A 23,305-nucleotide genomic window follows, 5' to 3' on the forward strand; every position below is an offset into this window, starting at 1 on the left:
ACTTGACAACCTTTTAGCTCTACTGTCCTGAAGATAGTTGATTGCTGCGCTTTCTGCTCGTCATTCTCCATACCTTTTGTCCCATCTTCTTCTAGGCTTGGTCCGCGTATCACTGAAGGAGCAAGCTACACTGTGCCTTCCAGGAGACAGCTGGTTTCTGCAGCTATCTGACCTATCACTCATTCTCTCCATTCCCAACACTTTAAGCTTGTGGTGGAGCATCAAAGAGCTGCTGATACATAGTTTGTGTTTTCTTTGACACTGTTCTCCATTAAAAAAGACAATTCTAATCAGACTGTGGAAAACATCCAGCCATAAGAGTAAGACAGTACACCAGAAACAAAGAAGATCTCAAGGAACCCGTGAGGCTCAGGGTCCCACTTTGGCTCATTTGAGCGTTATTAAGCTGCAGGAGCCAAGTGTTTTAGCCTCTCTAGCTTAGAGGTGTTTCTGGCCTTCAGCTCTGGCCCTGTGGATTTTGGTCCCAAACATCTTCTGCCACTGCTGCCTGCCACCCTAACAAAACAGGCAAAGGTTCTCAAATTGTCTTACAACAGCAATGTTTGGGTAATGCATCTCTATTTTATATAAGGTATACCTAGAGAGAGAATAAATAATGAACAATTGTGCTGAGGCATTTATCTCTGCAACGTTGAGAGGGATAACTAAGAGCAATGTATAGTAGCCATGAAGATAAATAACACAGCAGGTCATAGTATCATGTATAAAATATTCCCAGCACTCTAGGTTCCATTTCATTATTAGATTTTTAAAAAGACCATTTTCTTGGTCGGTTTCCAGAGCTAGAAGTCACAGAAGCTAATTTCAAATTGCTTGAGGCCTTGGAAACAAAGATGTATTTGTGCAAACACTGGCTTCAATGCCAATAAAAAAATGTGAGCAGGACCCACCCAGCCTTGTAAGTGAATGATACACAAGGTGGTTTTTCTTCTCACAAGCCCCTATCTCCAAACTTTTTTGTCATGCACCAGTATTTACAGGCTGGCTTTCAAAATGACAACAATATTAGGCAGGAAAAAAGATAGCTATCTAGATAAATAGACAGATAGCTTTCTGTAGTGAGCAGTTTCTTTTGATCAGCATGTGAGGTCCTTCCTCTTTACCTATCTCCACTGAGATCTCGCCTGCATTATATTCAGGAAGGATGTGGGACAAAAGCAGGAAGTCCGCAGCAGACCAGCAGGAACAGTTTGGTGTTTAGGAGCTAAAGATTTAATGAATTTGGGTTGCTTAGCCTGAAGAAAAGGAGACTGGAGGGAGAGCGTTGCAGTTACCAGTATACAAATCACTACAAAAAAATTGCAGTAAAAGACAGAATAAAATATTCTTTATGTTCACAGTAAACACGAGAATCTTAAAAGACAGCAAAGAAGGTTCAGGTTAGATAGCAGGAAAATCTTTGTAATGTAAAGGCAGTAAAGCACCAGAATATGTTACTGGAAATGCTGTGAAATTTGCACCACTGGAATTCTGATGTGAATGTTTATCTAGAGATAACACAAGCGCAGTTTACTATGCTTTGGTTCAGGGACATAAAACTGTGTAACCTTCTAAACACCTTTCAGACATAGGACTTTGCGATGTGTTAAAAAATGCTACATAACAAATAGATGCTTAAATGTCAATGATAAAGCAGTGCAAATACAAAATTAATCATAATTATTCAGCAATGCATCTTAGCCCAGAACTGTTAGCTTTTTTTTAACATTATGATACCAGCTGGAAGTAGCATGATAATTTATTTATCCTAGTTAGAGGCAAATGAGTGATTTTATGGTAAGTTCAGTACATGGACTTTAGACCTTGTGGAGTAGAGTGTAAGCCCCTGTTTTGCAACAGAATTTGTTACTTCAGTTAAGCACTTGCTCTCCCTGAAACCTAGTCTTTCACCTGTAAAAGGAGGACAACATCTATTCCAGAATTTAGTTACTGTAAGAATATGTGGAATGAAGAATGTAAATCAGCTGATTCCAGGGGTGGCCAGACACTTTCTTTAGATAAACAAACTCCCTGGGAACAGGTAAGAATGAAACAATGAATGTCTTACGACTGAAGTCCTCACTGCCTACCAAATTATGCTATTATTATTATTATTATTATTGTGGTTGTTGTTGTTATTTGAAGGGTGGAGTTGCTGGTGGCTGTTGTTCCTTTCAAGTGTATTTCTTCAGTTTCCTAACGTGACGTAATTATGGGATTGTAGCAATGAAACCAGAGCTTATTCCAGATAAGAAAATTTGAACGATGGCTAGTCTCTTTGCTTCCAACAGATGAAATAATGTTCTCCATTAGTGTAGTAGTAGATCGCTTCTTTTAATCAAGTGGCATAAAATGAAGCTGGAATGATTTGTACACATCATCAGAAATAACAGGCCAGTCTTACCATATGTATCATTTTATTACAGTTTAATAATTTCCCAAGATAAACCAAATATTAAGTTCTCATTTTATGGGTAGCATTGTAATGAAGATTAGTTATTTAATATTTCAGGACAGTAAGCGCAGCAGATGTAAAAAGTTATTGAACCCTAAAAGTGTTTCTTGGACCAAATGACTCTAATGGCCATTAATTTGCTGTGAATAATTATTTTTAGCCAAATACATTTGGGTTTATGTCTGCATAATTTGATTGCACTTTTCCAGTGAGGTGGATGCGAATTTAGGAACGGCATGGAGTAAAAACAAAGCTTTCATGCCTCTAAGGAAAACCCTGAAATAGTTAGAGCCACATGCCTAAAAGTTTCAGACTGGCTCTTTACTTGCAATCACTCAGCACGCAAGCTTGCCACGCTGAAGAACAAGACTTCCATCGGCGTTAGACTCCCACTACCTAGAGAGTCTAATGACCTATTAATTCCTCAAGTTCCTTCACCTGAGAGTGAAAGTGTAAGAACTGGATCTCTCCCCGCCAGGGGAGAAGGCTGTACCAGGAACTCAGCTCAGACTGCATTTGATCTTACCTGCAAGGTGATTGAAGTGCAGCACTTCGCACAGGTGACTGTTGTCTCTGTAAGTCCTCCCCTTGGCTCTTCTGTGCATAGTAGTCTCTGACAGAGTTTCTTTTGGTTTAGTTTGCAGTCCTGTGAGCTGAAATTGGCCCTCTTCTTTCTTTTTGGTAGTGTTAAATGTCAGTTATTTAAGGATTTGTAGCCGGAAAGCACTTTTTAGACTGTTCCTTTTTCTCACTTATGGTTAGAGGGAGTGGCATATGTATTTTTAACTAAGAGCTATAAAACCTATAAAAAGACACAAGGCTTAACATTTTAGCTGAAATACAGTGAAAAATATAATCTGTCTTGAGACCCTTATTAAGAGCTTGATCTATTTTTCTAACACATTATTATTAATAAAGTAAAATATTTCTGTTTGTGAAGATTTGATCCAAAAAGCAAAGCATAATAATTTTAATAACCACGTTTGTTTCACTGAAGCCCTCCCCCAAGCCAGCCAACTCTTTTCCCAGACTTCACAGAAATAAAAAATGGAACACTTCTGTTTGACTGAAAAATTTATAACTCATTCTGGTTTTGATGGACTTACCATTTACGGCTTTCACATTAAGTTTAACACATTTCAGGATGTCACTGCAAGCCTGACATATAGAACAGATATAATAACTTTTCTTCACTGGTGTGCAGTCTTGGAGCATATTCAGTGACTGCTGTCATAACTGGACCCACAATGTGAGGTAGATCGTTTTGCGTGTGTCACAAACACACACTCATGCCTACATATGTGCAGAAGCCAAGCCTGTAGAGAAGGCTGGATGACTCACCTCTAGTGCTTCTCATTTTTTTGCCAGTTAGGTTGAATACAGGGGCCTGTTTTTGTGCAAAGGCTTTGAGGATTGTTTTCATCATCCTCCACCTCTTCTCTCTTTCTCACAATCTCTTTTTTTTTTTTTCTATATGTAATTCACATTAGGTAGTTCATAAATCCTCCTTTCTTTGTTCCAGTCATGTGTTGTTGTTTATGCCATCTTCAAGTTATATGAAGACAGTGTTCATACAGAAATTGATTAAAATGTCTTTTGCTAAAGTAAGACAAACAAGTCTGGTTCGCTGACTCTCTGCATGTTACAATACCAGAAGATCTAGATATTCTTCAGAGCTAGGATAATCTGTCAAGCAAGAAAAACTAAAACTGCACTTAAAAGCCATATATGAATCTTTACATAATGTATAGTCTATTTTGACAAGTATTATCTAAACAATTTGCACTTTTTGGTAAAGTATTGCATAAACCCAATATTTCTGCAAGAAATTATCACTAAAAACAATTGTGATCTGTCTTGACAAAGATAAGAAAGTTATTCCTATTTTAAAGTCTAACAGGCTGAGACTAAGAGAAATTACAACCCAAAATCTGATACAGTTCCTCAGGTTCAATGGAAACTTCTTTTCTGTAAGCCATTGCATTGAAACCTAGGGAATTCAATAAGAAAAAAATTGTAGAATAACATGCACAGTTATTCTAAAATCTGGAACATAACCCATACCCATAATCTTCACTTTCAAGTCATTATTTTGTCCAAACAGAACACGTGCATCCATGTAGTTTTTGTGTCTCTCTTAAGATTAATTTCATATCCTCTGTAGAGAAATACATTAATAAAATATGTTTCCACAGTTAAACATTCAGAAGACCTAATTTTATAACTTTTTGAATGAACATGCAAGTTTAATTGTCTTTCTTTTTGCTTGTTCGTTGCCAAGCAATCTTTTGGTAGGTGTCCCATGACATATTTCAGATACTTTGCTACAACATTAAATATTTTGGTGGTACCTGAATATTAGTGGTGTAATATTATATCCTTATTCATGTGTTTACACAGTTTTCTTTCTCACACTGCTTTAAAATGTCTTTATTGGCTTTGCTTTTTATGCAGGATGTTGCCAACATCTGCATTTAAGAAATCTTTTGACAAGTAAGGTTACAAAGGTACTTCCTTCTGTGTTTTCATTTGCACTGGGGACATAGGTATTGCCAAAGAAAATTAGGAAACAAATAAAAATTGTCATCTGTGCAAATAAAAATGGTCATCTGGTCATCTGCAGAAGAATCAGCCAAAAGGTATATAAATATAGACAAGCTGAATTGTGTATCGCAATTGGATGAGTGCTTATTTCCACAAGTTTCACCAAGACGTTAGCTGTAGAACTATGATCCTTCCCAGGGCTTGATGTGTGGGCTCATCAGAAAATTCAGGGAGGTCAGGGATGCAAAGAAAATTTAGGATCCAGCAGAGCTAGTGCTGCAAAGTCAGATAAGAGGAGACTGTGTTTCCCTAGAAAATATTCTTTGGAAAATAATTAATAAACCTGGGGGAAAAAAAGCACTTACTGACTTACAGGAATAAAAATGTTTCTACCTTAAATACGGCTTACTGATTATGGCTTTCAGACTTTAAATTGCCAGCTATATTCAGGGCATGATATTAGAGTAATTATGACATCCTGAACTCTATTATGCCACTCTGAAATTGGACTGGTTTAACAAGGGCCTTATGGGACCTCCATTATGGGAATTTTTTAGGGGCAGGTTGTCAATCACCTCTTAGGGAAGATGAGCTACCTGGGGAAAACTGTAAGACTGGGGAGTCTGTAAGAGGGTCCTTTAGATGAATATATGCTAGATTGTGCTAGGCAGGCAATTATGTGTTCTGATGTTGCTTCAGGAATTATACAGCCTCTTGCAGTCCTCTGTAGCTCTGTGTCCGTTGATGATGTGGCTTATATAAGGCTGTGGAGACCACTTCCCCAAAACTTTCCAGATAAACAACTTTCCCTTTATCTTCAAGTAACCACTTGTTTCATCATTCACTCTTCTTGGTTCCTGGCATTACAGCTTCAAAAACTGTGAGATGCCTGAAAGGAGGAATTTTGCAAAGCAAAACTACTGAAAGGTTGCCCTACAATACTGGGTCGTAATTTGGAAGAGCAAGCAAAGGTGTGGTCCAGATGTCCTTCAACAGTGCTTGGGAATGGAAAAATTCCTTGCAGAAACATCTGGAGCTGTACAGCTCAGTGGTGGATCACCCAGGAGATAGAACAGACAGTAGAAAGGAAGGCTGAAACTTGCTGAACAGCAAGAGCGACTAGAGGCCAAACCTGTACACAGCTTTGTAATCCACACCAATTCTGGCTGTGGAATTGTTGACTCTGCTCCATTTCCCTTCAACTCCATGACTGCTCCACTTATGCTGCTAGTGCAGGCTGGAATGTCACTAGGTGGGCAGGGGTGTCCTAGGGCTTGCTGGGACCCCTCATGTTTTGGGACCTGTTCATTGAATTGCACAGCAGAGATTTGAGCTTGGACCCCTGATCACAAGTTGAATCAGTACTTTGAAGACTATGGAGCCAAAGTAAAAATCTAAGCCTTTGAATTAAAATTTCTAGCACAGAGCCTTGCCAAAGATTAAGTTTTGAAGTTTCTCCAAACATTTTTCTTGCACCAAGCTTAATGTCTCAGGTGAAAAATGACATTAAGCCAGATGGCATAGCTGTAGAAGCCGTATGAGTAAACAGAGAGAGTCCTAGAAAGGAAGTAAATTTAAATGCTAAAGAATAAAAATAGAAAAAACAACTACAAAAAAACCTGAAGCCTGAACTGCACTACAGAAAGGTTTGAGCAGTGCCTCAAGTTACAAGTAAAATTCAAGCTAGTGGCTGAGAGGAGCTAAGACGGTGCAAGAATGCTCAGGGGGATGCGGGATGCCGCTGTACCATGCCTGGAGAGGAACGTGGATGTCCCCATCACTGACCACATATGCACTCACCCTAGGAATGTACCAACAATCACTTAGAGGAGAAATTTTAACTATACAGAGTATTATACTCTGGCAAGTGGATCACTCAATTGAAGCAATGCTTGTCTCTACAGTGACAGCAAATTATGAAAGCAAGATAAGTATGTGAGTTGGTTGTACTTTTGAAAGGTACTTCTAATTCCTCTTCTTGAAACATGGCTGTAGGTGTTTGATTTCTTAACACAAAAGGCAATCGCATCACAAAACGAAGATGAATGTGTCTCTCTATTTCTAACATGCAGGTGCTGAAATATTTCTTTCTCAGTGTAAACACGCACAGTGCCTGAAGTACAATTCTTTGCAGGAAGTTGATGGGCACCGAGCATCACAAAACGGCAATTTGTCAGCATTGCCAGGCTGCAGACTCAAGGCAGAGCCGCAGCTGCTAACAGGAGCGTTATACTGTAAACCTTTATTTGTGTTCAGCTTCTTCCCATTCATTGCTGAGGAATGGAAAATTTGACGGTACCACTCCCTGAAAACTTTTCAGTTTAAGTCCCTGTTGTGGTTTTGTTAAACTCAGCATATGTTGGACTAGAAAGTACAGCACAGAAGCACAGGTGCAGTGTTTGAACTATGCTAAAAATGGAGAGGAATTTATACAAGCTATGAGGTAGGTGTGGTTCATCTGCCACAACGTGGACAGGTTAACATTCAACAGAAAGAATGAAGGTTGTGGCCAGGGGTGACTCACTGTCTGAAAACACAGACTAATGGAGTTTTCTGTGAAAGAGAGCAGAGACAATCCTACCTTTGTCACTGGCTCTGCACTAAAAACACAAGATGAAATGCAGACACTACCATACACTGCTGCAGGTTTCAACAGTCCCAATCCTCTCCATATGAAATAGCAGCAACAGTTTTTAACCAACCCTAGCCTTATTTTTGACTTACAAATATTTGCTACTGCACTAGTCTTGACTTTTAAATAAACACAACACAAGAGAGTTAACAGATCAAAGAACCAAACAGGACTATAATAAGTTGAATAGCATTTTATTATGGTTTATTTTGTGTGTGTGTGTGTTGTTTCAGATAGGCTATTAAGCCTTTATTTTTTTCAAACTAAAATACGTTCCTGTGAAAGTTCTCTCTGTTTACACTGCCCTAAGATAGGAATGAATTTTATTCCATTAAACACTTCTTCCAGTGATATACAGAGTTATATAAAAGCAATAAAATGGTTACTAAATAATGTTGCTAAATCATGATCACAGAAAAGGTTTTACAAACAGCAGTAGATTCAAGAGGTCAGGAGTGAAAACCGAAAGAAGTCATTAAGCTAAGTAGGAGTAAGCTGCATGAAGAAGTAGTATAAAGTGGACCTCATAAATGTAGAAATATTGAGCATTAAGTTCATATAATCTAGCCAACAATTTAGTTCTAGGAAAAAAGTTCAGAAATTAATTTGTACACCACTGTGTGTATTAATCTTCAAAAGCACTGACATAAGACTAATCAAGGAAATGTATGTCTGACTCTTTTAAATCAACAAGTTTTTCATTCAAGTTAACAGTAGCTATTTTTCTGAATAAAATTATTCATGGGTGTAAGCAATGTTAGATCCCATTTTAGGAGAAACAACCAACACCATAATGGCCATTACTGACAATTACTCATAATTTTACCAAAGCTCTTGATTTTGTCTTTATTGTCAGAAATTGAAGATTCAGAACAATGAAGTGTCTGATGACAAAAAAAAAAAAAAAAAAAAAAAAAACAAACAAAAAACTATATAAATTGACATGAACATTAACTGCCTTAAAAATACCCCCCCAAAAAGGACATCTTTAGAATGAATTTACATTTTAATATTATCTTCTGTTCTGTTTTTCTTAGAATACCAATATCTCTTAGGACTCAATATTTTATGTATAATGTAATCAAGATGTTAAATCTTAATAAATAATTCAATTAATTAGTTAATGTTAGATGTGTAAACTTTACTGTGAATACTCAGCTAGACATCTTATCATGTAAGTGCTTTTCTATCAACTAGAATATTCTACTACTGGAAAGAAAGAGATAAAATATTGCAGCTGAGTCTCTGAATATCTGAGTTCAATTCTCAGATTCTCAGATGCATAAATCTGTATTGAAGACTTATCAGAGTTATTCAGTTTACCTGTTTCAGGTTAGACTTCCTCAAATGAGAGCTACCCATGCTTTCAAATAATATTGTTGTCACCTCATTTATACCACCTTCTTTTCCATTGAACTGAGGCAACTGAGGGGGAACTTTTGCACAATATTAAGCTGAAGTACTCCAGGAATTGTTTTCCAAAGAGTTGCAAGAGTCTTTCTTTGTCCCTCCTGTAGTCCCCCATTGGAACTCTTGAATGCTAATGGAAGACTACAGGCATTGAAGTGGCATTTCAGTGCTTGTGTTAGTGCTTCATTTGTGATTAGTCTATATTACCAAATAGTCAACTATTTTGAATTAAAACCCACCATTTTATTTGAGTGAGGGGATGTGCTTGTGGGCATAGGGTCTTGAACTGTACACAAACCCTTCTCAGTGGAACAAACCTATTAGTGCAGTCTCAGGCAATTATTTAATCTCTTTATATCCCAATAACTCGATCTGAGAACTGGAAATTATCATTTCTCTCCCCCACTTTATATGCTTGATCTGTTCCAAGATCTTGTAAGACCAAAAAATCTGCTGGTGTAGAGGGAAGAAATTTTCTAATTCACTTCAACAGGTTTTAGATCAGGGTTTGAGACCAGTCTCTTGTGTGTGAGAAAACAGTCCAGTACATTGGGACCTGTATATTGATTCAATATGTAGGACCTTATGTATTGAAGATACTAAAATACCTCCACGAAGAGGTACAAAAAAACATTTTCAAAGTATACTTTACCTTTCCCCCCTGTAACAACATGGCTGTTCCCTATGTCCAGGAAAGAGGAACTGCCGTCTCTGTTTCACCAATGCTCTGTTCAAACTTTCTGCATGAAAGGGACTTGATTCAGCATGGAAAACTGCTGCTATACAGTGTGTGATACAAGAAAGCAAACTTGGTTGTGTCAGTTCAGTACCTATGCAACTGAAAAACTGCAGGAGGGTGTTAGTAAGCACTGCCTAAGTGAAATAGATAATATTTTAGACCAACCTGACTCTGGATATTGGAAAAGCCCCTGCTGTCACCACCTGTAAAATATTGCAAACTCAGTAAATAAGAACCCTTTGTCCAGTCTCCCATCTCTATCTGCCATGCAAGAGCAACATTGTCAGATAGCGGCAACCAGAGGTGAAAGTAGAGATCCAAGTCCAGAAAGTCCATATTATGTACATTGTTAGTGAGTATTCATTCATTCACTGCCTAAATAACTGTAGTTTACATGATATTATCAAAGCTACAATAACACATGCGGTCAATTCCCCTCAATCCCACTGTTTTTCGTCTTTTCACACAATTGCAATTGAGCCATTTATCTGTAGACCTGATAATGGCTTTTCATATCCATATCACTCAGATCTATGTGTGTGCTGGTAACATATTAGAGTTACTAAGGATTGATATACACCTCACTGGAGTCCATGCAAGACCTGTATTGACTATTGTGGACAAAAGCATAAGGTTTTTGACTCTTCTAGTGATGCCAGCTAATGAACTCCAGCCTACAGAAGAAATTCCTCTTATTAGACTCCAAGGACACCAGTTTGTACTTTGTGTTCATTTACTTTTGGGGACATGGCTAGATTATCCTTAATGTCTGCTCTGTCATTATTGTGTAGTGGACTTACTTACGCTTTCCTGTGTTCTTTTTATTTATACAGCTGAATAACCTTTTGCTATTTGTTTAATTTCCTTTACAAATTCTGGCTCAGACTGACTTTTGGCATGTCTCACATTATCCCCATAGTTCTTGATCTCCTAAACATAATTACATTGCTGAGCAGGACTTTTTCCTGCTCCTGGTAGGGTGTCTACTTACTCCTGTGATTTGCTTTGTGGTTTTTATTCATCCAGTGAGATCCGGAGCACTATCCTAAAATTTCCCTCCGAGTTCAGAATATAAATTCCACACAGATTTTTGTTCTTTTCACACAATAAGATTTCAAGCCTCCAGTCGCTACTCCTTGGTCTTTTCAATGCAATTGACTTTGCAAATCTTAACATGCTTATTCACACCCCAGATGCCAGCCGCCATGACATTTCCTCAGCAGTTGGAGGAGCAATCGAGAGACATAGCACCTTCTAACAAAATGCATGCACCAGCCCACTAACCAGACAGCTCACCTTCCACCGTCAGTTTCTTTGCATTGCCCACTTGTCCTGTCTTAGGTGACTTGCCTAATAATATTTGCCCCATCTAGCCTGGCCTAGTTTTGGACAGATCTCATCGACGTCAGACTGTCACTGTTCAAAGAAGGATCCACAGTGTTTAATCCCTTGTGCTTAACAAAATTTGGAACTCTCCTTTTCTATACATTTGATCTTTCAAGTATCAAATTAATGGTATTTATGGTTTCAATGCCCTATCAAAACCAATAAATTTAAATTATTAATTCATGTCATCAAATAGAACCTTTTTTTATCCATACACATCCTATCTGCAGCCAAAGAGGGCAATTCATCATGCCTACAAACTGCTGAACCATTTTCCTGACAATCCCTAGGAAATAAGCAGTAGGTCATATTAACTTAGGTCATGTTAGGGAAAGAGGTCATAATAACCACCCTTGGATATCCATCTCACTACGACTACTTTGTATACACATGCTGCCATGGATCAGGATTGTGCTGGAGGTGACTTGTTCCTTTTCAGCCAGCAGCTGCTTCCTGTCAAAAAACTTACACCTAGTGAGCCCTGCTACCTTTTGTTGATGCCATTTTCCCTGAGCACTGTCACCTGTTCTTGGTTTGATGAATCAAACCTTCACCTCTTCCGCTCTCTTTTAGGGCTTGCATACGGAAGCCTTTATACTTTGTACATGGAGGGTCCAGTACTTGCCAGCTGAACCCCTGGCTCATTTCCATGCTCCCTGGCACCACTTCAACACCAGTTAACATTCTTTTGGCAGCTCACCCTGACAGGCATATTGGTGAATCCCTCTCACTCCCAGGAAACAGTGAGGCCAGAAATCATCCTGCCCATAGTCAAAACAATACACAAAGCAGACAGGAATGAATTCACCCTTGCTTGTTTCAAACTCAGTGCAATGCACATGAGTTCATGTTTTGAAAATGTATTGCACATTGGGCCAACAGTGAGGGACGTTAGACTGACTAGAACCACTCACTTAGGAGGGATCAGCACCAGTGGCTTCAAGGTCTGAGGGGCCACAGCAAAGGTATGTGTTTAGATGGACTGTGGGGGTTCCAGTGCTCTCTCTATAATTGCTGTGGAGGGATATAATTGCTATGATGAAGAAATAGGCTGGTAGGAGGAGTAGCAGTGGCCAGGCATGCAAACTTCACCTCTACAGTCATTGTATACCTGCAAGGATGTCTTGACTTCTCCAAATAAGTGACATGAGGCTAGAAACCAATAGAGTTGCTTTGCTCTGAAAGAGAATAGTGGAAAGAACAGCTGGAGGGGTGCCCATGGCGCCAAAGGAAAAACTACAAGGTATTTTTAAGAAGTCTTCCAGCTATGCATACTGCTGCTTGGCAAATGTACTGAACAAATCTTGCAGCCAATCTTTGTTAAAATGTCACCATCTTTAATGTAAATAGGTTTACTTAGTACACAACCTCACAAGAAGTACAAAAGTGGGTTATTGACTCAGAAAATAAAACTATTAAGCTTTAAAATGCAGCAAGAACATTAAAAAGAAAATCAAAGAAAAACCACTGTAAAAATTTCATTAGAAGCAGTACCTTCTCAAAACATAAAAATTTTTGGACAGTAAGTACTGCAAAGCTTTCATTAACAATGCCATTCTTATTGTTTATGCTGTATAATTATGTTTAAGACTAGAAAAGTAAAAGAAGAATACTCAGTGTACCCAGTAAAACAGCAAGATATCTGAAAAGCAAATTCTAATAATGCATAAATTTAAATCTCATAATAATCTCATAATAGGAGAATAACTCCTATTATTTCAGCATATACAGTGTTGGCATGGGGTGTAATTTAGGTTGAATCCCACAGCCCTGTCAGACCAACCAATGTCCTGCGTGCCTTGATAAACTACAAGGAGAACAGATGCATAGTAAGATAACTCAGACAGCTTGCTAAGGTTTCCTCTGCCAGTGGGACCTGCTTGGTACAGCCAGAGCCCTTTGCCAAGTCTACTTTCTCACACTGTATAGATGGCGTTGCTCCAGTAGCAGCTCTCATCTTCTATCCAGCTGCTACTGGAACACACAATCTCAGAAAGAGAGCTTTTATTATGCATTAATCACAAATGTCTACAAAGACCAATAGGACCTAGTAACTACTCCTTAGCAGGTCATTCAGCACTTTTGAAAGCACTAGAGGTGGCAAAACTTTACCCACCGAGCCACAGAAATGGTTCAGGGCAAAGTGAACCTTGAGCTCAAAAGAATGTGAGGGCTCAACATCAGAAATCAGACTTAGGATTTATTAAGCTCTACATTTTTAATAGAAAATTCTGACACTGTAGAAATACTGATTTTCTTATGGGTAGTTCTTGAAAACATTGGACTTCTCTGGCTATGATATGGCAATTTTCTTTAGAAGGGGTTTTTCTACATGTACATTTCCATTGCAGAGGCTTAACTCCTCACTTGAATTGCTTCTCTAAATCTAGCCCAACCTTGAATGAGTCATGCTGTGAGGAGGTATCTGAGCTTCAAGTGTGTCAGATCTGCTGTCCTTGGTCGTATATGTCCCTATGATTTCTATGAAGTAAATCCCATGGTTCTGTGCATTGCAGCAAGCCAAGTTGTTTTTTACAATTTATTTCCTGAAACATAGTAGGAGGACTTTTCTGAAGTTTCTAGAGGGCATTTTAGGCTCGATTTAGCCTGGAGAAAAGAAGGCTCCAGGGAGACCAATATGCAACATTGCAATATTTAAAGGGGGCTTGTAAGAAAGAAAAAGAAAGTCTTTTTACTAGGGCCTGTAGTGACAGTACAAGGGGCAAAGATTTTAAATTGAAAGAGGGTAGATTTAGATTGGATTAAGGAATAAATTCTTTATGATGAGAGTGGTGAGGCACTGGAACAAGTTTCCCAAAGAAGCTTCCAGTCCGTGGAAGTGTTCAAGGTCAGGCTGGGTGGGGGTTTGAGAAACATGATCTAGTTGAAGATGTCCCTGCTCATGGCAGGTCCTTTCCAACCCAAACCGTTCTATGATTCTGTGACTCTATGATTCTGTTGCTTTGCAAAAAGGCACAAAGGACAAGCAATACCAAGATATCAACTTCACCTAAAGAGCAGAATAACTTTGCTAGAAGTACTTATATTAAGATATTAAGTCCTTTCTTTTCCTCCATGACAGCTCACTCACTCTGTGGCTTAGAAAAAAAAAATTCATAGGGTCTTTGCATAGGGTAGCACTCACATGGGGAATCAAATATCTCAAAAAGGATTGTCAGGCCCAGACATAATGGCGCCATGATTCTCAGTGGCAATGGTCCTTGCAATGGCTCTTTCCAATGGCTTGGGTGAGACTCCCCAAACCACTGTGCTGACGAATTCTTGTGATCCAGATGTTTGCTCTGTGCAGTGCGGTAGGCAGTCTCTCAGGATCTGTTCTGTGATGATGTGACTCTGTGTGTTTCTTACTGGATCCCATACTTATTTATTACAAGTCCTCCATTTTGGTGTATCTCAAAGTTGTCCTTCAGACTTGAAAGTACTGTGTCTCAAAAATTTGGAGATTATTTTGATGTATTTTGTGCAAGTGATGCATATCTTACATTTTTTAGTATTTCCTCATTAATGCTTAGATTATTTTTGCCATATATGGAGGAAACATTCAGCATTCCATTAGTCTGGAGGTTTCTTTTCATTGGAAATGTAATAAATAATGTCTTAGAGTGAAGAAATAATGGCGTAAACATTTATCGGTTTTACACCCCCAGGAAGTAACAGAAATTCTTTTGGTATTTTATATTAGTAAAGAATTCTCTCTCTCTCCCCCCTTTGGCTACCAAATACATGTAAATAGTATAATTGTGAAATGAACTCTCTAAATGCAATACATTAACCTCCATTAACAAACAGCCTTTTGCTCAGGTAATGTAATTGTATCCAAATACTCCACATTTCTTATTGTATTGTCCAGACACTCTAAATGAAGATTACACATGCACATGTACTTCTGGTTAGGCACCCTAAAAAAAAAATCCCACAACTTGAATTTCAGTTTAGGTGTACCCTAGTGCAGTAAGCTGGCTGATTCCGTATTTTGGGGGTTGGGTTTTGTGAAACTGAGATGTGATAAACTAATAAAAATTGTTTCCCTTTTATAGATAAGGAGTAGAACAGGTTTTTTTGTAAACTGATTTCAATCCTAAGGTAAAAGACAATGCTCCCAAGTTTAGTCTGGTGAATTTAGTGGAAGTTTTCCTTCTGTAGTGAGTGTGGAGTCAAGATTTCTGGATTATGGTCTTAGAGGCTACTAAATTATCCATAATTTTTTATGGGTTTTCAGCATTACTAGGATGGATTATGGTGAAAATGAATGATTTTCATACCAGATCTTTCATATCAAATATTGTTCACTTAGCCAAAACTGAGACAATTTTCAAATTGTGTAGTTTCTCCAATCCACTACCAACTGACTCTGGAAAAAACAAGCCTTAGAGCCTGAATATCAATGAAGAAAAAGTTCAGAAACGGTTTGGGGAAAAAAAAAACCAACAACATTTTAGCATGGGTTTTATTCAGCACAAAACCAGACATTTCAATGATATTTTTATGTCCTTTTTGCAGTAAATTGTGGAGTGAAGCCAGCCAATCTGCAAAAATTGCACATGTACTGTAAGTGAGCAAATATTCCTCCTATTGCCAGTGCTGTTTGATCTCACAGTCTAGAAGAGAAGCAGAACTACATTTAATGACTCCTGCAGCCAGAATTTCAATTTAAAAAACCATCCCTGAGCTCTATTGTTCTTTGAAATATGAAACTCCCATCTCATTTTCCTGCTCAGAGAGCTTGAAATGGATGACGGCAGGATCCCTCCATTAAATCACTGACAGGTAGCGGGCTGCCAGGATTCCAGCCAGGAGCCAAATTCACAAGGGTCAGGGGTGCAGGTAAGTGTTATTCATCCACAGACAAGTCTTATGATAGCCAAAAGCAGAAAATAAGGTTTTCAAGAAGCAACCTCTACAAGGATGTCATAAACAGAGATTATGGAATGGGGAAGATACGCTTCAGCCCCCTGTACTTCCATGTTAGGTGATGAAGTCTATAACTGAAAGTTGTCAAAGGATACCATTAAGTGACAGAAACACTAGAGATATTTTGTCAATATCTCGATTATCAGGTCCACAAAAATAAATTATTCATGGGTTGCTCAGGTGCTATGTCACCATCACAAAAGAATTTTGTTAGTACGGGATTTTCTATTTCATTTCTTGGGCTGAATAGCAGATTCTTCACTCCCACAGAAACATTCACACTTTCTGTTTAAAAGAGAAGCTTAAGTTCATCACTGTAACACAAGTAGCGAAAATATTTCTTCTTTTGGAGTTTCATCTTTACCTGTGCAGAAAAAAAGAGTCTTCATATATATTCCTATGTTGTGGCAATGAGGGGTAAGATAATGCAGAAGCCAAAGCCCCTTCAGCAGCTCTTACCCCAGTAAAGTCTCACACAGGTTAATGTAGGACAGATGATAATGGAAGATCTTGCAGAGCTGGTCAAGAGAAGAATATAACTGAGTCCAGAACAAGAGCACTGCCAATATAGAAAAGGTAAAATTAATAAAGTTCATAGGCACTGAATGGGGTAATAGGGGATCTGGATATCTCTAGAAGCAAAACAGGAGAAAAGAGTAAAAGCTTTCACCAAAATTCTGTGCATGACAGTGATACTGTTGTGCTGGGGTAGAGCACAGTGACTCTGATTATAAGGAGTTTGACTACATTTCCTATTTAGCATTCCTCCCTATTTTCCTCTGCTTCATGTCTGTGTGCTTCGAAAGATAGGTGACAGCAATTTGTACTAGCTTGAACTTATTCCTGCTATACCCACTCTGCAAGTAGCTTATTTATCTTGAAATGCAAAACCATTTCACATTCCAGGACCTAAATGTCTATGTAGACAGCGTAAGAAGTGAACCATTTGCAGTTCAGATGATGGGTTGTGATTTCATAAGTGTTCATTGATAGGAAAGAGTTTGTATATATTTCTGTTCTAGCCAGTCATCTTAACTGAATTTAAAATTTCAGTTATAATATCCTTTAAGTATGGCCATCTCTGTTTTATGAAGATAAGCTTTATTTCCTGAAAGTCCCTGGTGAAGCACTGTGTTTTCCTAAGTGAGGTATCTTGATTACATTTTGCAAAGAGGGATTTCCATGTCTGTCACGTTGTAACATAAATCACATATCATGTATAAATGCATCATTTAAACTCACATAAGTTTATGGTATACTGTGACAGCTCTTTCTCTCTAGAGTCCACTGGTAGTTTGATAATGGTCTTAGACCTTGACATGAGTGCCTCTAGGCAGTTGACCTACACAGGACATGTACCAGCAAATTACGTCGACTGTAAATAAAGGAAAAAACATACATGATGAAGATAAATCTTCCTTTCTTACTAACAGAAGAAAGTGGTAAAAAGTGTCCTTGATTACTGATATACAGATAACGCGAAGAACTAAAAGGCTGTTTACAGTGAAGTAGCAAAGTGCTGATGGAAAAACACTTTGGCAGCATGTGAGGAAATGGGAAAGTGAACAGAAGACAAAAGAAACAGCCTGTGAAAAACTTCCTGCCTGCATAAAAATCCCACATCGACCTTCCTGTCTCTACAGAAATTTAAACTTAAATGTTTTATCCCTCAGATTTATAATTTTTCTGTGACTAAAATTTAGAAAATATTTCCAGAATTAAGTGGTCATTTATGCTAAAAGGCCCACAACATACTAATATGACACAGGGAATTGCAGAAGTGCCATGGCAACCAGGCATTTAAAGGTCTCATTTAGAATATCATGCACTGGGCTGGTCATCTATGCTCAAGAAAGATAAAATGGAACTGGAAGAGAAGCAGAAACAATCTATAGCACCGATTAAGTAAAGAGGAAGCCTTACAATGGGACCTTGCAGAGCTTGGGCTGTTTAGCCAAGAAAAACTAAAGATGGGAGGGGATATGAGGACTCTAGAAATATGTCCTTGTACGAATATCAAGGACAAAAACAATGGCTTAAGCTAAACAGAAGCACTAGCGTAAATTCAAATTACTGTAAATTGGTCATGAATAAATCTATTTTGGAAATTTGTAATAATCTGAGGAAGAAAATTTTAAGAGTATCCATATAGGCTATGGGAGAAAGTGAAGCTAAATTTGTTTTAAGATGAACTTTAGTACATGTATGGAAAGAGCTGTATAAGAGAGTAAGAAAACCTCTGGGGTAGGAAGATGATGGCCCACTTCAGTCCCCTGGACAGAGGCGACTATTGTCACATCCTCAAACAGTGCTTCTGGCTGCCAGCTGCCAGTCCAGAGAAATTCTTCTAGAAGATCTGGGTATTATTTGCCAAACCCATGCAGATTTTTCAGCTAAGTTACAGCATCTCAAATGACATTAGGTGTCCATGTTTAAGCTTCTAAATCAGGCTGTGAGCATGGGCAATCAGACTTCAGATATGTCATGTGCTACGTAGGCAGAGACATATCCTAAGTACTTGGATCTTTATGAGCTTGTATTGCATTTATAATGTGTTCTCAAAGCTTTTTGCTTGTCACATTTGGAGGCCAGGGGAGGTCTGCTCTAGGGAGGAATTCCCCAGCTGAATACTGTAGTTTCTAGGGGAGGTAGTTTTTGCTTTCAGCTTTGAAGCTTTAAAGGTTTGCCATAGCTGCAGAGAGGAAGTTTACAAGATACCCTTGAGGGTCATAGTGGGTCACTGAGGGTGATATATTGCTTCAGGCTGGTACTAAGGGTTAAAAAAGATATTGATCAAGAGAGGGTTTTTCTCCCAACTTTGACTGAAAAGGTGTTTTTTTCTTGCCTTTCTATGTAGAGAGGAAAGTAGTCAGTCTTTGAGCAAGTTTTGTTTAACATATGCTATGCTAGTACAGAGACTGGAGACGTTCTCAGTTTCTCACTCATGCTTCCCATGGCACAGCTGTGACACTTAGCCTGTATAAGACTATAAATTCAGTACAGGGTGGTGGTGATGCTTTGCAGTCTAGGGTATTAGGTACATGTGGAGTCTTTACAGCCTTTTGAACTAGAGATTTTCCTTCAGTTGCCCACAGTTCTGGGTGTTCTGACCTAGATGAACCAGACTGTCTACAGATCATGATCTAGACTCTCTCTTCCAGCCACATACTCCTATTCCGATGTCCATATCACCACAACAATCAGTACTGAATGCTGGGAGAACTTGCATTATGCTGCCTTGAATTTTCTGTGAATTCTAGCAGTATGTATTTTTACACTGATTAGCTAGCTCCTGGACATCTTTTTCCATGTGTCAGAATAAATAATTGATATTTTATTTTAGAAGATCATTGTCTTTGCTGTGGACTGGCTCTTTTTAGGAAACAACTTGAAGTGAAAGACTTTTTTTAGAATTATTTATTTATTTTTAACTAAAAGTCACATACTTACTGGATATACTCAAAAAATTCTCAGGAAGGTGTGTCACCATAGTTGCATATTTGAAAGTATCCACACAACTGTAAGTATAAAATAGCAGTGTGCACAGAGAATGAAACCTATATGATATTAAGCTGTGAGCATTGTATGTACCATCTGAGTATTCAGTCATTTTAACAGAGGCTCCTATGTGATTATGAGGAGATAAGTATAAATGTCCAGGCAGAAATAAAAAGCAAGAAATAAAACATTTAGAGGTACAACTTTTTTTTTCAAAAAAGCTTCAACATACTTAATATCTGGGAGATTAATGGGAAAATATAGACCTGACTACCTATTGCCAGGTCCTCATGTTCAAAAATCCCCTCAGGAGAGGAGACTTTGGGGGAAGAAAGACAAAGCTACTTCCTGAGACAGCAGCTGCTTTAGGAGGAGACTGAATGTGAATGAGTTGTCAGAGGAATGCGATGCTGAGTCAGAGTATCCTTACGGGAAATGCCCCAGTTTAGGATGGGTGTGGGTTTACCAGGGAAAGTGAGCCAGCATGTAAGCCATGACACTGATCCACCATCCTCCTCACCTGGACATGAGGAAGCAGATCAGGATCCTGGTGCAGTGAGCTGTAGCTATTCTTTCCTGTATCTCAGTCATTAGTCACAGCTCCCACCTGACACTTGGTAGCTGACTCCATGTGAACCAGGCCAAAATCAGCAGGCTAGATACAATCACAGAATGTAGGAATATATTAAAGGAAGCAGGAATTACACTAGCTATCATTTCTCACATTTTAGTTTGCCTTGTCACTGGGAATAGAGGCTGCTGGAGCTGAAACAAGTGTACGCAGGAACAAATGTTTCTCTGTTCTCTGCTGTGTTTTAAGCCACCCTCAGGGGTAGTCGAAAGCTCTCTTTGACCTTGCCCTGAAATCCTCACTGAGGACCAACAGACCTTAGTTGGTTACTTTCTGGTGCTAGGCTGAGATGGACACCCTGACTGAATCCATATGTCTGGGCTTTGTGGTCATTGACATGCCAAAACTGGGTACAAATTAATATGTCATCAGGTATGTTGATGACTGAGCTCAGGACCCAAGTTCAGTCATAAAACTATTGCAGCTTCCCCTGATACAGTGTGGTGGGTTGCCTCTGGCTGGATGCCAGGTGCCCATCAAAACCGCTCTATCATGCCCCTCCTCAGCTGGACAGAATATAGAAAATATAATGAAAGGCTCACGAGCCAAAATAAGGTCAGGGAGAGATCATGCACCAATTACTGTCATGGGCAAAACACACTCAACTTGGGGAAATTAATTTATTACCAATCAAATCAGAGTAAAGTAATGAGAAAATAAAAACTAAACCTTAAAACACCTTCCCCTCACTCCTCCCTTCTTCCTGGGCTCAACTTCACTCCCCATTTTCTCTCCCTCCTCCCCACAGTGGCACAGGGGGATGGGGAATGGGTGTTATGGTCAGTTCATCACATGGTGTCTCTGCTGTTCCTTCCTTCTCAGGGGGAGGACTCCTCACACTCTTCCCTGCTCCAGTGTGGGGTCCCTCTCATGGGAGACAGTCATCCATGAACTCCTCCAACACGAGTGCTTCCCATGGGGCACAGTCCTTCAGGAAAAGACTGCTCTGGTGTGGGTCCCCCACAGGGTCACAAGTCCTGCCAGCATACCTGCTCTAGTATGGGGTCCTCTCTCCATGGGTCCACAGGTCCTGCCAGGAGCCTGCTCCAGTGCAGGCTTCCCACGGGGACACAGCCTCCTCCGGGCACATCCACCTGCTCTGGTGTGGGGTCCTCCACGGGATGCAGGTGGACGAACCTCCACAGGCTGGAGGGGGACAGCCTGCCTCACCATGATCTTTCCCACAGGATACAGGGGAATCTCTGCTCCGGTGCCTGGAGCACCTCCTCCCCCTCCTTCTTCACTGACCTTGGTGTCTGCAGGGTTGTTCCTCCCACATACTCTCCTCTCTTTGGCTGCAGTTGCACAGGGTTTTATTTTCCCCTTCTTAAATCTGTTATCCGAGAGGCGCTGCCACCATCGCTGATGGGCTTGGCCTTGGCCAGCAGCAGGTCCAGCTGGCATTGGCTTTGTTGACCATGAGGGAAGCTCCTAGCAGCTTCTCACAGAAGCTACCCCTGTAACCCCCCTGCTACCAAAACCTTGCCACAGAAACCCAATACATACAGAAAGGCAGGGCAGAGGAAGCCTGAGGAAGACAGCTGTGTTTGGCTAACAACTGGAGAGTGCTGAGTTGTGTGTAGGAAGATTACAGCCTATAGAGTATGGATTATTTTATTGCTGTTTTCTTATGTCATGCAGTGTTACTGTGAACAGTATCTTGAAAAGGCTGTTGAGTCACCATCTGTTCCTGCTCACTGCTCCCAAAAGCAGAACAGCAGGTACGGAACGTAACTCAGGCTTGCTGAAGCAATTCCAGCTTAGCATGCAAGCATTTGATATCCAAGCACTCTTCTAAAAGTGTAAGAGCCACTGGATTCAATCCCAGGCAAGTGACCTCCTCTAAAGTCACATTCAGATCAGACAGTGGTACGGACGGAAGGATGATATACTTTCCTGTATTTCAGAAGTCCTTTTAGCTTTGTCTTAGCAGAAGACTAGTAATATTTCTGCTAACACAGCTAACATCTCATTTTTTTATGGATTCATTGCATATTTATAAGATTTAATGTCTCTTCAAGGAAACTGGTAACACTACCTTCTGCTATTTTCTTCATGATAGTTACATCAGTTTTAAAAGACCTGATTAAAGAGCTTGTCTTTAGCATTGTTTCCAACTCTAACTAGAGATTTCTTTATTATATATCCTCTCCAGAAAAACCAAGTTTGTATCTCCTGAGAATGTTAAAAGGTCCAGAAAATCATATCTAATTCCAGAATTTATTTATTTGGCCTTTTTGTGCGTTCAGTCCACCAAAGCACTGCTATCAGGTGCTGCTTTGCATCATGTTCTCATGAAAAGAGGTCCAATAGAAGAGTTCCCATCCCTTCAGGAATACAGAAACAAACAAGGGAGCTCAGTAAACACAGGCTGGAGATAGACTAAACTTGAATTTATGGGGGCATTACTCCTTTCTCACATCTGGGAAAGTGGGAGTCAGAGCACAGGTAGGATCTTTGTTCCTGACCTGCTCTATCATTAGTTCATTAGTTAGTTCATTCTGTTTTTTCCACAACTTGAATTTTCTTTCTCCTCTTTCATTCCCAAAGGAGGTTCAGCCTGTGAGCCCCAATGTAGTGCTTACCTGATTATAACTACTCGGCTACAGTGGGACCACTCAGGACAACTACTAAAAACATAGGTAAAAGGTCCACAGTATGGCTCATATTGTTCTTCCTACAACAACTAAAGTCAGTAGAGCGACTTTCACTGACTTCTCTACATTTTCATGAAGTTGGAGTTTTGTAGATTGAATTTGGAAACTGGAGCAAGAAAAAAACCTGTAACTCAAGATCTGACAACACAGTGTAAAACAAAAAAGGGATCAAATGCAAAACTGAAAAAATCTTTGAAACATAAAGCATTTGTACCCTTGAATTAAATGCTTGGAATTAAACATCTTTATAGCCATACTAGCCATCATCTGGCAAATTCCTTTTGTTCATTAATAAAAAATCAAAATCAATCATGATTTAAAAAAAAAAAAAAGAATGGGAATTTCTTATTACAGCTATCAGAGCACTGAGCAGCGGGATACTCAGACAGGTATCCTCATCTTACAAGCATTATTTTCTCAA

At 39.3% G+C, this 23,305-nt stretch overlaps 1 long non-coding RNA gene across 2 annotated transcripts in view; it reads left to right on the top strand.

The window, feature by feature from the left end:
- Nucleotides 1-1,761: 1,761 nt before the first annotated feature.
- LOC142053551 (uncharacterized) overlaps nucleotides 1,762-23,305 on the top strand; it is a 39,274-nt gene continuing 17,730 nt past the window's right edge. The window contains exons 1-3 of one of the 2 annotated variants that reach the window (XR_012659254.1): nucleotides 1,762-2,041; nucleotides 2,934-3,015; nucleotides 22,778-22,869. This is a non-coding gene — a long non-coding RNA (uncharacterized LOC142053551). The remainder of the gene's footprint in view (nucleotides 2,042-2,933; nucleotides 3,016-22,777; nucleotides 22,870-23,305) is intronic. The other variant, XR_012659255.1, reaches the window with a different exon arrangement.

This window comes from Phalacrocorax aristotelis, chromosome 2 (assembly GCF_949628215.1).
Source record: "Phalacrocorax aristotelis chromosome 2, bGulAri2.1, whole genome shotgun sequence".
Classification (NCBI taxonomy): domain Eukaryota; kingdom Metazoa; phylum Chordata; class Aves; order Suliformes; family Phalacrocoracidae; genus Phalacrocorax; species Phalacrocorax aristotelis.